Source organism: Silene latifolia, chromosome 9, assembly GCF_048544455.1.
Source record: "Silene latifolia isolate original U9 population chromosome 9, ASM4854445v1, whole genome shotgun sequence".
NCBI classification, from domain to species: Eukaryota; Viridiplantae; Streptophyta; class Magnoliopsida; order Caryophyllales; family Caryophyllaceae; genus Silene; species Silene latifolia.
The window spans coordinates 195,469,835-195,481,614 of record NC_133534.1 but is presented as its reverse complement, the minus strand read 5'-3'; positions in this window follow the sequence as shown (position 1 = coordinate 195,481,614).

Here is an 11,780-nt window from a genome sequence, read left to right as displayed (position 1 = left end):
ATTTCATATCCTTCTCGGTCTGTACGAGAAGGGAGTGTAGCTCATGAGGACTCTTTTTCAAGTCATTCATGTAATAGTTCGCCCTGAAAAGGGTAAAACCATCATGAAGAGAATGAAGCATTCGGTCAATGACAATGCTCTCACTGATTTTACAATTCAGTGCCTCCAGCTTCTCGACATTCTCAATCATGTGAAGAATGTGTGGGCTAACCGGTTGGCCCTTCTGGAGTTTCGCATCAAAGAAGCGACAGGTATGCTCATATGTAACGATTCTCGGTGCTTTTGAGAACTCGTTAGTGAGCGTAGTGAAAATCTTGTTTGCACTTTGGGCAACGTCTCTGCAAATTGGTTTCCATTGCAAAGATGAGTACGTTCTTTATCGCACCCGCTTCCATAACGAAATCACTATAAGCGAGTGACTCGTTCACACCTGCATTGGGGCCTGAGTTGACCGGTATTGGCTCAGTTAAGTACTTGAGCTTACCGTCAGCAATGGCAGCATTCCGTAATGCCGCCTCCCAGTCTGCAAAGTTGGACCCGTCATTTTTCAGACGTGTGAACTGATTCATCTGGTCCATGAATATTTTCAGCCAGGACGCGCGATCAAGTGTGGCACTAGGCATTGGGATTGCGTTATTTCCAGCCATTTGTTGTAATAGTATTATCAAAAATAATCGTGTTCTACACTGCGAAAGAAGAATAAAAATAATAAGCATGTGCATCGTTTTGATTTGAAGTCTAATGAATTAATGTCATAACGCGAAGACTCAAAACATTTATACAATTGACCTCCCTCAAGAATTATATAAATGATCCCAAGACTCAATTCTTTGTAAATTGATAAGTTAACCTTTTAGCTAATTCTACCGTTAGAATTCTTGGTCGATAAATTTCTGTAAATTCTATCTTTACTCCATCATAATCACGAGAAACTCTTCGGACTATGATGTTGAGGTAAACTAAGTCAACACAACTACTTACCCAACGTAAAAGGGGTCATATTATGCCTACCGACGAAGAAGGGATTCATGTAGCGGGAGTGAGCTCCAATCTCCATATTTAGTCTTCTTTGAAATTACAATAATTAAGATTACATAATAAACCTATTTATTACAATCTAATTTCAAAACCCAAAACTAAAAATAAAGGAGATTCGAGATCTCATAATTACATAAAAAAATCATGTTTCCTTCATTACGAAAATATAATTTGACTAAGGTCATACTAAGTATTACAATTTACAACCGATTGCAAAAATAAATACGTAAATAAAATTCATTCATTCGATTCATTCAACAAAATTAAAATGCATCAACTAAAAATAAATTAAACATACATGACACAATTCCTTAATTATGTTGATTAATCTATCCAGACCACCTATTTAATTGATCAAATTAACTGACAATTCCTCAATAATCACTATAAATTTATTCTTAATTCACATTAAACTTGTAATATGAATTCAATCCGTCAAAATTTTAAACTGCTTTAAAATAATTAGGTATCTTATAATTATGAACCGCTTCACAATTATTAATTTGCCAAAACAAAATAAAAACAAGACTACTTTTTTATTGTCTCGGCAAAACCCAAAAAAAAAACAGAATTTTTTTTATACACCACATCGTGAATATAACAAAAAAACAGAATTTTTTTTTTTTTATCTTTTCTCGAAAACGAAAAAAAAAAAACAACCCGTAATCTTTTCTCGGTTTTTCAAAGAAAAACCGAATGGAAAAAAAAAGCAAATTTTGTTTTTTTAAAACTTACTTTCATCCGTGAACGATGAAACGAAACGGAAAAAAAAAAAAATTCCACGGCTCAAAAAACAATCCAGCCGATTACATTTTTTTCTCGCAAACCCTAATTATTGTTTATAAACAATTTTATGAAAATCATCAAAATTAAAATTCGTGGCCTTGGCTCTGATACCACTTGTGTGAAATAATCTGTATACTTCCCTTTATATTGAAGGATTATAACGAATTTAACAATGATGATCAATAGTCATAAACAAAATACATAAAAAAAGTATAAAGGATTCAGAATTAACCTTCGGTCCTAGCAAAATTGGCCTAAGAACAATATCAAAATTGATATTCGCCTATCAGTTGCACCCAAGACGATATGAGATATGTCCTATTGATTGTGCTAGAATCGATCTAAAATTTTCTGTAAAATTTAGTTGTTTTGTGTTTTTTTCCGATGGGAGAGAGAGGCTAGGTCAAGAAAAGAATTAGGGTAAAATCATTCTCTCCCTTTCTTTCTTATACTGACCGAATTATGGAGTCAATTAGGAAAGAATAATATCTTTCCTAATCTCGTCCCAACTGACCGAAATAAGGAGTATATTCTCCTTATTTTTGGTCTTTCCAAAAATATATAAAATGTGTTGAATTGTCATCTAGTGAGGAACGAACCCATGACCTCTTGGTATGTGTACCCTCACTATTACCACTATGACACACTCATCTTGTTGATATTAAATATAACTGATTATATTTAATTACGAATTAACAGATTAATTCGTCCAAGCTAACATTACATATATTTAATTAAATATAACTTATTATATTTAGTTTACGAATTGACAGTTAATTCGTCTCAACTAATATTATTTAATTTTCATTAAATAATTATCTCATCAACACATTGACTAACTTTTTAGTCATTTTGGGCATCAATATGATTATATTTCTATAACCACATTTCTCAAACACATCCTATAGGTGTGACCTTTAGGGACCAGTTGATCACTGCCATCTGTATGATAATAACGTCAAACTTTCTAGCAAGCCAACCGTTATTAGGTAAACGTTAATCAACTGATTAAATATACGAAGTATACCCTTGTGAACCTGTAAGAGATTTACAAATGTTATCACACTAATTTGTGGAGGACTCAAGCTCCAACATATCAGACCTACACCATGATAGCTTGGTAATTACAATGCAAATTGGCACAGCTAAGGTATCAAGAATCCTGATAGACGGGGGCAGCTCAATTAACTTAGTGATGCTTGACGTCCTCAAAGCTATGAGGATAGATGAAGATAAAATCATAAAAAAATCCAGTGTCCTGGTTGGATTTAGCGGAGAAACGAAGAACACCCTGGGAGAAATCAGCCTGCCAACTTATGTGGAAGGTGTGGCTTCCTATGAAAGATTCGGGGTAATGGATTGCCTATCCTCGTATAACGTAATCCTGGGCAGACCATGGATCCACAACGTCAAAGCAATCCCTTCAACATACCATCAATGTGTGAAAATACCAACCGAATGGGGGATAACCACCATCAGGGGAGAACAAAGGACGGCTTAGGAATGCTACACCCAGGCTTTGAAACCCTCAAAGTCAGGTAAGTCCCTTGCATAGCAATTAAAGTAACCTGTCAGGAAAGAATATATTGCACAGTCACAGATGGAAACAGGAGAGGTCATTCTAGACCCAGAATTCCCTGACAGGAAGGTACTTGTAGGGTCAGTTGCACCTGACTCGGTCAGACCCAATCTGGTCAGCTTTCTCAAAACTAAAATGTCTTGTTTTGCTTGGTCACATTTTGATATGGCTGGTATAGATGCTGATATTATAACCCATAAGTTAAATATTGACAAATCCTTTAAGCCTATACAGCAGAAAAGAAGAAAATTTGCTGCAGAGAGGCATGAAATCAACAACCAAGAAGTTGACAAGCTATTGGACATGGGAATGATCAGGGAAGTAATGTACTCTGACTGGCTTGCAAATGTAGTAGTCGTCCAAAAGAAAAACGGTAAAGGGAGAGTCTGTGTAGACTACACCGACCTAAACAAGGCCTGCCCCAAATATCCATTTCCCCTGCCACATATTGATGCAATGGTAGATGCCACTGCGGGCCACGAGATGCTAACATTCATGGATGCCTCCAGTGGATTCAACCTAATAAAGATGCACCCCGCGGATCAGGAAAGTACAACTTTCATCACTGAAAGAGGAATATACTGTTATACTGCTATGCCCTTTGGATTAAAAAATGCAGGTGCAACCTATCAAAGATTAGTCAACATGATGTTCAAAGATCAAATAAGAGATACCATGGAAGTCTACATAGACGATATGGTAGTCAAGTCAAAAAAGGCAGAAGACCACGTCAAAGACCTGGAAGTAGCCTTCCAAATACTGGAGAAATTTAATATGAAGCTCAATCCACAAAAGTGCCATTTTGGAGTCTCAGCAGGCAAATTCTTGGACTATATGGTGACAAAAAGAGGGATAGAAGCCAACCCTGAACAGATCAAAGCCATCCTGGAGCTAGAACCACCAAAGACAGTCAAAGACATACAAAAGCTGACAGGAAGAATAGCAGCCCTGAACAGATTCATTTCGAGATCGTCAGAAAGGTGCAAATCATTTTATAATCTGCTAAGGAAAAACAAAGACTTTCAATGGACCCCTGATCATCAGGCTGCCTTTGAAGATCTGAAAACATATTTATCCTCTCCTCCCTTGCTGGCAAAACCAGTCAAAGACGAACGCCTAACAAAGATACATCGATCACGGAATCTAAAACATGCGGCTGGTCAAAGAAGAGGACGGACAACAACACCCTGTCTACTACGTAAGTAAAAGTCTACTAGATCCAGAGATCAGGTATGGCCTACTTGAAAAATACGTTTTAGCTTTAATTATGAGTTGCACAAAATTAAGACCATACTTTGAAAGCCACCCTATAATAGTCAGAACCAATCTTCCTATCAAGTCTGTACTTAGGAAACCATAATTGTCCGGACGAATGTGCAAATGGTCAGTCCAGCTAAGCACATACAACATAACATTTGAACCAAGGACAGCAATTAAGTCACAAGCACTAGCAGACTTTGTGGCTGATTTTAGTCCAACCCTAGAACCCGACCTACTAAAAGAAGTAAATAGATTGACCAATGACCAAAGAGACCTAGAATGGACCCTATTTGTCGATGGTGCAGCCAACATGAAGGGCACAGGCCTAGGGGTAGTACTAAAATCACCACAGGGGGATAAGATAGTACAAGCTATAAGATGTGCATTTGAAGCTACCAACAATGAGGCAGAATATGAAGCCCTAATAGCCGGACTAAAGGTATGTATTGACCTCGGTGTACAAAACCTAAAGGTACGTACTGATTCCCTCCTTATTTCAAACCAAGTAAATGGAATATATACTGCAAGAGACTCAAAAATGATGCTTTACTTAGAAGTTGTCCAGAATTTGAAAGCAAAATTCCGCAATTTTAATATTCATCAAATTCCTAGGGACTTGAATACCCAGGCCAATTCCCTAGCCGGCCTAGGATCCAACTTCAGTCCCCCTGACTTTGACAAAATACCCATCGTACATTTATTAGAACCTGCAATAAACAAACAAGATGAAAGTTTCCCAATATATGTCGCCAATTCTTGGACAAAACCTTATTACGATTGGCTACAACAGGGAATCCTTCCCCTGAATAAGCAAGATGCCAGGGCACTCAAAATAAAAGCTGCTTCATATACTATTATTAACAACGTGCTTTTTAAGAAATCGCAGGCAGGACCGTACCTCATGTGCCTGGAACCACAAGAAGCTGGACAGATACTATCAGAAATCCATGGAGGATACTGTGGAAATCATAAGGGCGGAAGGAGCCTGGCGAGCAAGGTACTCAGAACAGGATATTATTGGCCCACTTTGAGGGCCGATTTCCTGGAATTCAGCTCTAAATGCAAAGCTTGCCAGATTCATGGACCATATATCCACCAGCCATCGGAGGAACTACATTCCATATCCGCACCCTGGCCATTTATGAAGTGGGGCATGGATATAGTAGGGAAACTACCTCAAGCACCCGGACAAAAAGTCTTTATGCTAGCAATGACTGACTACTTCTCCAAGTGGATAGAAGCTGATTCATACAGGCAAGTCAAAGAAAAGGATGTCATAGCATTCATCAAACACAACATCATATGTAGATATGGCATCCCCTCTGAAATAGTATGCGACAATGGCACGCAATTCAAGGGAAAAAGAACAGCCGCCTTCTATGCTCAATGGAACATCAACCTGGTAACCTCCACACCAGGATATCCAAAAGCTAACGGCCAGGCAGAATCTAGCAACAAAGTAATAATCAGTTGCATAAAGAAGAAGCTAGAAAAAAGGAAAGGTAGATGGGCTGAAGAGCTCCCCTTGGTCCTCTAGGCTGACAGAACCACGCCTAAAACATCCACAGGCCAAACCCCCTACTCCTTGGTCTATGGATGTGAAGCAGTAATCCCAGCTGAGGCCGACATTCCATCAGCCAGATGCAGCCTGAATACAATAACAAGCAATATACCTCTAATGGAGGACAACCTAGACTTGACGGAAGAACTAAGAGATGCACCAAGATTAGAATGGCAAAGATACCAAAGAAAGAGTTGCAAAAAGCTACAACAAGACCGTCAAAGCTAGAGTATTCAGGGTAGGAGACCTTGTTCTCAGAAAAGTTTTTCAAAACACAAAAGAGAAGAATGCTGGCAAATTGGCCCCAACCTAGGAAGGTCCCAACCTGATTGACTCAATAGTCGGCTATGGAGCTTATAGACTACAAACCCTGGACGGTGAAATGATCCCATGAGCTTGGAATATTGCACACTTAAAACTATTTCACATATAAAATATATCTCCCAGTCCAGGTATAAATTTCATCTTATCACTTCCTGCCTGACCTAATATGAAACAAAATGTATGATATTTGCCATTATATGAATAAATGCCTTATATAATTTCTTCCATTATGTGCCCAAGTACTTGTCAATATTCTCGTATTTCCCTTTACCGAGTAGAATCTTCAATATTTGTTTTACATACTGTACTTTACTTAAAACAAATTTTAAAAGATTGGGGGCCACCCCACTGATATCCAACAGATATCCAACTTTCAGTTGCAAAAACAGGCCTTAAAATATTGAGCTCAAACTTAATATACAAACCTGGAAAACCTTTTCCTGGCTTGTATAACATAAATGGGTCATAAGCCCTCCAGACAGGCAGGGGACATAAGCCCTCTAGACAGGCAACAACCCCACCTATAACACAAAGAACTTGCCAGATCCAGCGCAAAAAACTGGCCCGATCCAGTCGAATAACTGGCCAGATCCAGTGCACATCCAACACTACAAATGTACCTTATCAAAACACAAAAAGAAACCAACAAAGACCAAATATTCATTCAAAACTGAAGCAAAATATTCATCCAAAAAAGCTAGCTTTACCAGATACCTAATAAATATTCATTCCAGGAACATCCCCCCTAGATGAGCCAAAAAAAAACATAAATCTAAACAGGCTTTGAACCAGTAACCGACTCACAACCATCCACCATTTCCTGATCACCAGATTTCTCCTTGGAAGGAGGAGAATCCACCTCTTCTTCCTGACCCATATTGGCCAAATCAGGATACTGGGTGTCCAGAGTTGTCTCATCTCGATCTGGATCCCAATTAGCCAGGTCAGATTCCGGATCCCTCATAGCATCAACCCGGCCTTTCCCAAAGAAATACTGAGCAGCATCAGCGAGCCGCGCCTCTACTAGCTCCTTTTCAGCACCAAGCTCTTCATTTTTCCTCAGCTGATCCTGCATTGCCTGCTTCTCGGCAGCCAGCTCTTCCTTGACAGTCTTCAACTCTTCCCTTACGGCCTCCAACTCTTGCCAGACAACCTTCTCAGCGTTTTTTGCAGCCACCTCACAAACCAAAGCAGCCCTGGATGCCTCTCTAGCTGACCCCAGCTGAGATTGAAGTACTACCTCATTTCCCATGGATATGTGCAGCTCACGGTTAACTTTATCTAATTTCTCTTCCAAGCCAGAAATCCTAGCCTGGGCATCCCTGAGTTGACAAGCAGTAACAAACCCAGCGTCCAATCCCTACAGAAAAACAAAAGTCAATCATCCAAACACAAAGCAACACAAAGAACACATAATAACTGAAAAGTCCTTTTGCAACTAACCTCCTTAGCTTGGGAAACAAAGGCAGCAGCCTTTGTCACAAGAGAAGACAAGATAGAAACCACTTTAGTAGAAGACTCATCATCAGATAAAAGTTGGCTGCTCATACCAGCAGAGAAATCATCTATCTGCGCCCGGGCAGCATCTATATCATCAATCCGAGCAGACGCACTTCTGATTGGCTGAGCCTGAATAGGCTCTTTCTCTCTCCCTTCTTCTTCAGGAATAACAGCTTCCCTCCTCCTTTTGGAAGCCTGAACGACCTCTGGTGATACTAGCCTGGGCGGTTCCTAGGGAGGCTGGACATCAGAAACCAAAACATCAAGCGTCTTGTCACTCCCACTAGCCTCCTGGCTCTTGGACTGTTCAGCAATCCTAGCAACCCCACCTTTCAAGTCTTTGGCAGTAAAGCTGGCCAACCTAGCAGAAGACCTGAATACTGAATATATAAAGAATATACATAAAATCAGAATAAAAGCGATAAGAAGACAACAATCGACATAGAGACATATAGAAGACATACAGGAAAGAGCAGTAGAGCTAGGCTTGCCTTTGGGTACTTTAACCACACTCAGCTTAGTCTTCATATACCGGGGCAATAAATCCCTGCCCAGACTAGCAGGCCAAGCCCTCTCTTCCTCAGGAATAGAAAGAAAAGCCTCTATCCTTGAAACAGCCTCCTCGTCAAGAGGGTCGAAGTTCCAATCAGGAGCTACAAATATTACCAAAAATGCACAGGTGAAACTTAAATATCCTAATTTCGTATAATATAAATTGCAAATTAAGAGTACAGGAAACCTACCACTCTCCAAAGGAGGATATCTCAAATATCAAAGCCTGACCCCAGACTTTCAGTCCGGATAAACAGGAAAGTCTTTGCCCAGCTTTTATCATCTCCGAGTCCAGTTAGTGATTAATGGAGACATTTTCGACTTAATTCTCAAATTGAAACGACCAGTAGAAGGATTTTTCATATGATATACTGCCTTTATATCATTAATAGTAATTACAAGTTTATGCTTGGCACATAAATTTTCAATAGAATTGATAAGTTTTCAAACCATTGGCATGATTTGGAAAGGTGATACTTCCATAGCACGAATAGTATCAATCATTAAAGGAGTAAAAGGTAACTTACAACCTGCTTTGAACGCCCATTCATAAAAACAGAACCAACCAGGTGACACCCAATTAGCTCTGACTAGACAAAACTCAGGAATCCAAACCTCAGTCGAATCAGGAATTAATTTTTTCTCCCTTAAAACCCTATCATAGTTCGTTTTCAATAAGTTTTCTTCAGGGAAATAAGGATCCAGAGTTTGAAGAGCAGAAAAAATAGAATCTTGATATTTAAAAGCTATAGCACGAGCAGGAGGATCAATTTCAACCACCTCCTCCTCATGGACGTCTTTGGGTTCAGGCTCAGCAGCAGCCTTCTGGGAAGCAGGACGCTTTTTGGCTCCCATATCCTTTATTGTTTTGTTTATCGTAAGAAATTTTATTTAATGAGAAATTATAAGTTAGAAAACTGGAGTTCCTAGGAAATGGGGGAGAATTTTAGAGAAGATTTAGCAAGGAAAGTGGAAGAAATTTGGTGGAAAATAAACTCATCACAAATACCATATTTATAGAAGAGGAATAACGGTGCAAAAACCCTAGAAAACGCAAAACTGTCAGCATGTTAGCCGTTGCAGTCTTTAACGGTCACTAGAAGTCTAAGAGTCCTTGAATAAATGTGATTCTTTTTATTGTATAGCCCAGTAAATTGACATCTCACCCCTGGCCTGATCCAGCACGAGTAAAATGTCAAGGGGCAATTTTTACGCCCAAATTAGCCTGGTCTGACTGTAATTTAGCCTGGTCCTATTAGGCTGAATGAGGCAACCGAGGACCGGACAAATCTAACTACTATTTGGCAGACGAAGGGAACCACAAGATAAGCAAGCTACTATATCCTAGAAGAAAAGCCTGATGGTAAGTGCAGAATAGCCTGGCAGGATACTTAAGTAAGCTGGATCAAGTTGAAGAGCAACAAGACGGATATATAAAGATAAATGCTCACATCCTATTCTCAAGGAAGACCAAGTCTAACTACAAGACTACCTCATTCCCATGAATCTAGACGTGTAAAAGGAGAAAAGCCAAAGTTTAGTTAGGGAAGAACGAGTCAACCGGATTAATAGGAAATGTGCCCTATTAATCAGGCAACAACTCCGACAATTAAGAAGAACGTTGAGATTACAACGTTAACATCTGAGGATCTATAAATAGCATGATCGAAAAATTGTAAAGGACACATGATTATTCATGAATATTTTATAATTTATCTCTCACTATTTCCTGAATATTCAGTTATATACACAAATTTGTACTCAGCTTATCAAAGTAATACAAACAATATTCTTTATACTCAATTCTTCCTTGTTACTTACTTATATTATTATTCTAAACTTATTGAACTAGATACCCTAATTACTCAATAATCAGGCCGGATCCTTTCAGTGAGAATCCTGCTAAAACAGTAATGTATACATTTGCATTACAAAACTTTCTGAGTACGTGTATAGATCCAATCTAGACATAAGCTCTCTAGCTTTAGAATAGCTCCCAGTGTTTTCACAGTGTGCGGGATCCATCCTCTTGCACATCTCATGATTGCAAGTGTACTCAATTTCCGTTGTAAGCATCTCTCATTGTTCTTTATTGCCTAGAACAATTCTAGCAAATCCATTTCTTAAATAACATAGCCACAATGGTTCCTTAACCATCTTTAGGTGTTTCGAATACGGTTTTTGTCCGAAACCTTATACAATCTCAACAGTCATTAGTGTAAGCCCTTACACAAATTTGTGAATTGCAAAAACACTTAACTTTGCATCTTTAATGCTTCTTCAGGCAATTAAGAATAATCAATATGGCTATTTGGTAACTATTACTTAAATTCGATTTGAAACAATTCATCATACTCAAAGTATATGAACTGTTATACATCATTACTCATTTAATTGATCCGGCAGCGGAAGCAAATGGAATCAATCAAATATGTTCAACTTGATTGAACTAGTCATGAATCTTATCAACATAAGACTTCTTATTTGACGCTAATATCATGTGGATTTATCTCCATAAATCTGGATATTAAAGATGTATTATATATCTCCAAGTCTTAAATCATTCCCAATGATCAATATGTCATCCACATATAAGACTAATTAAAATTTCCGTAACTCCCACTAAACTTCATGTATAAACACAACTTCTCAATCTATCGAGAAAAGTTTTATAACATGATGAAAATGTTGACTTCAACTCATTGATGTCCTACCTAAGACAATCTCTTAAGTTATACATTATTTTAGGATTGCAAGAATCTACAAAACTCATAACATGTATTGAATACATTCCTTCTAATTGAAGAAGTGGGTTTTAGATTCACTCGCTATATATCATCATAATGAAACACAATCCCTAAGAAGATCCAAATAGACTTAAGCATTTCAACTAGTGCAAAACCCTTTGCTACCAATCAAGCTTTGATATCTAATAATTCACTTGGAATTTATTTCGGATTTTCATGGCTCTAAGCCTTGAATTGAGTTGTGACTTAAACACTCTCATGTAAGTCATATGTTCATTACTTTCCAGAAGTCATTAACTTGAATCAAACATTCTTTGTAAGTTTCAAGCTCTTTACTTTCTAAAAGTAACACTAATTCATCATCTTCAACAAGTGATGACTTTAACCTCCTAGGTTTTGAAGAAACAACGTCTTACACAAAACGTCTCATGTA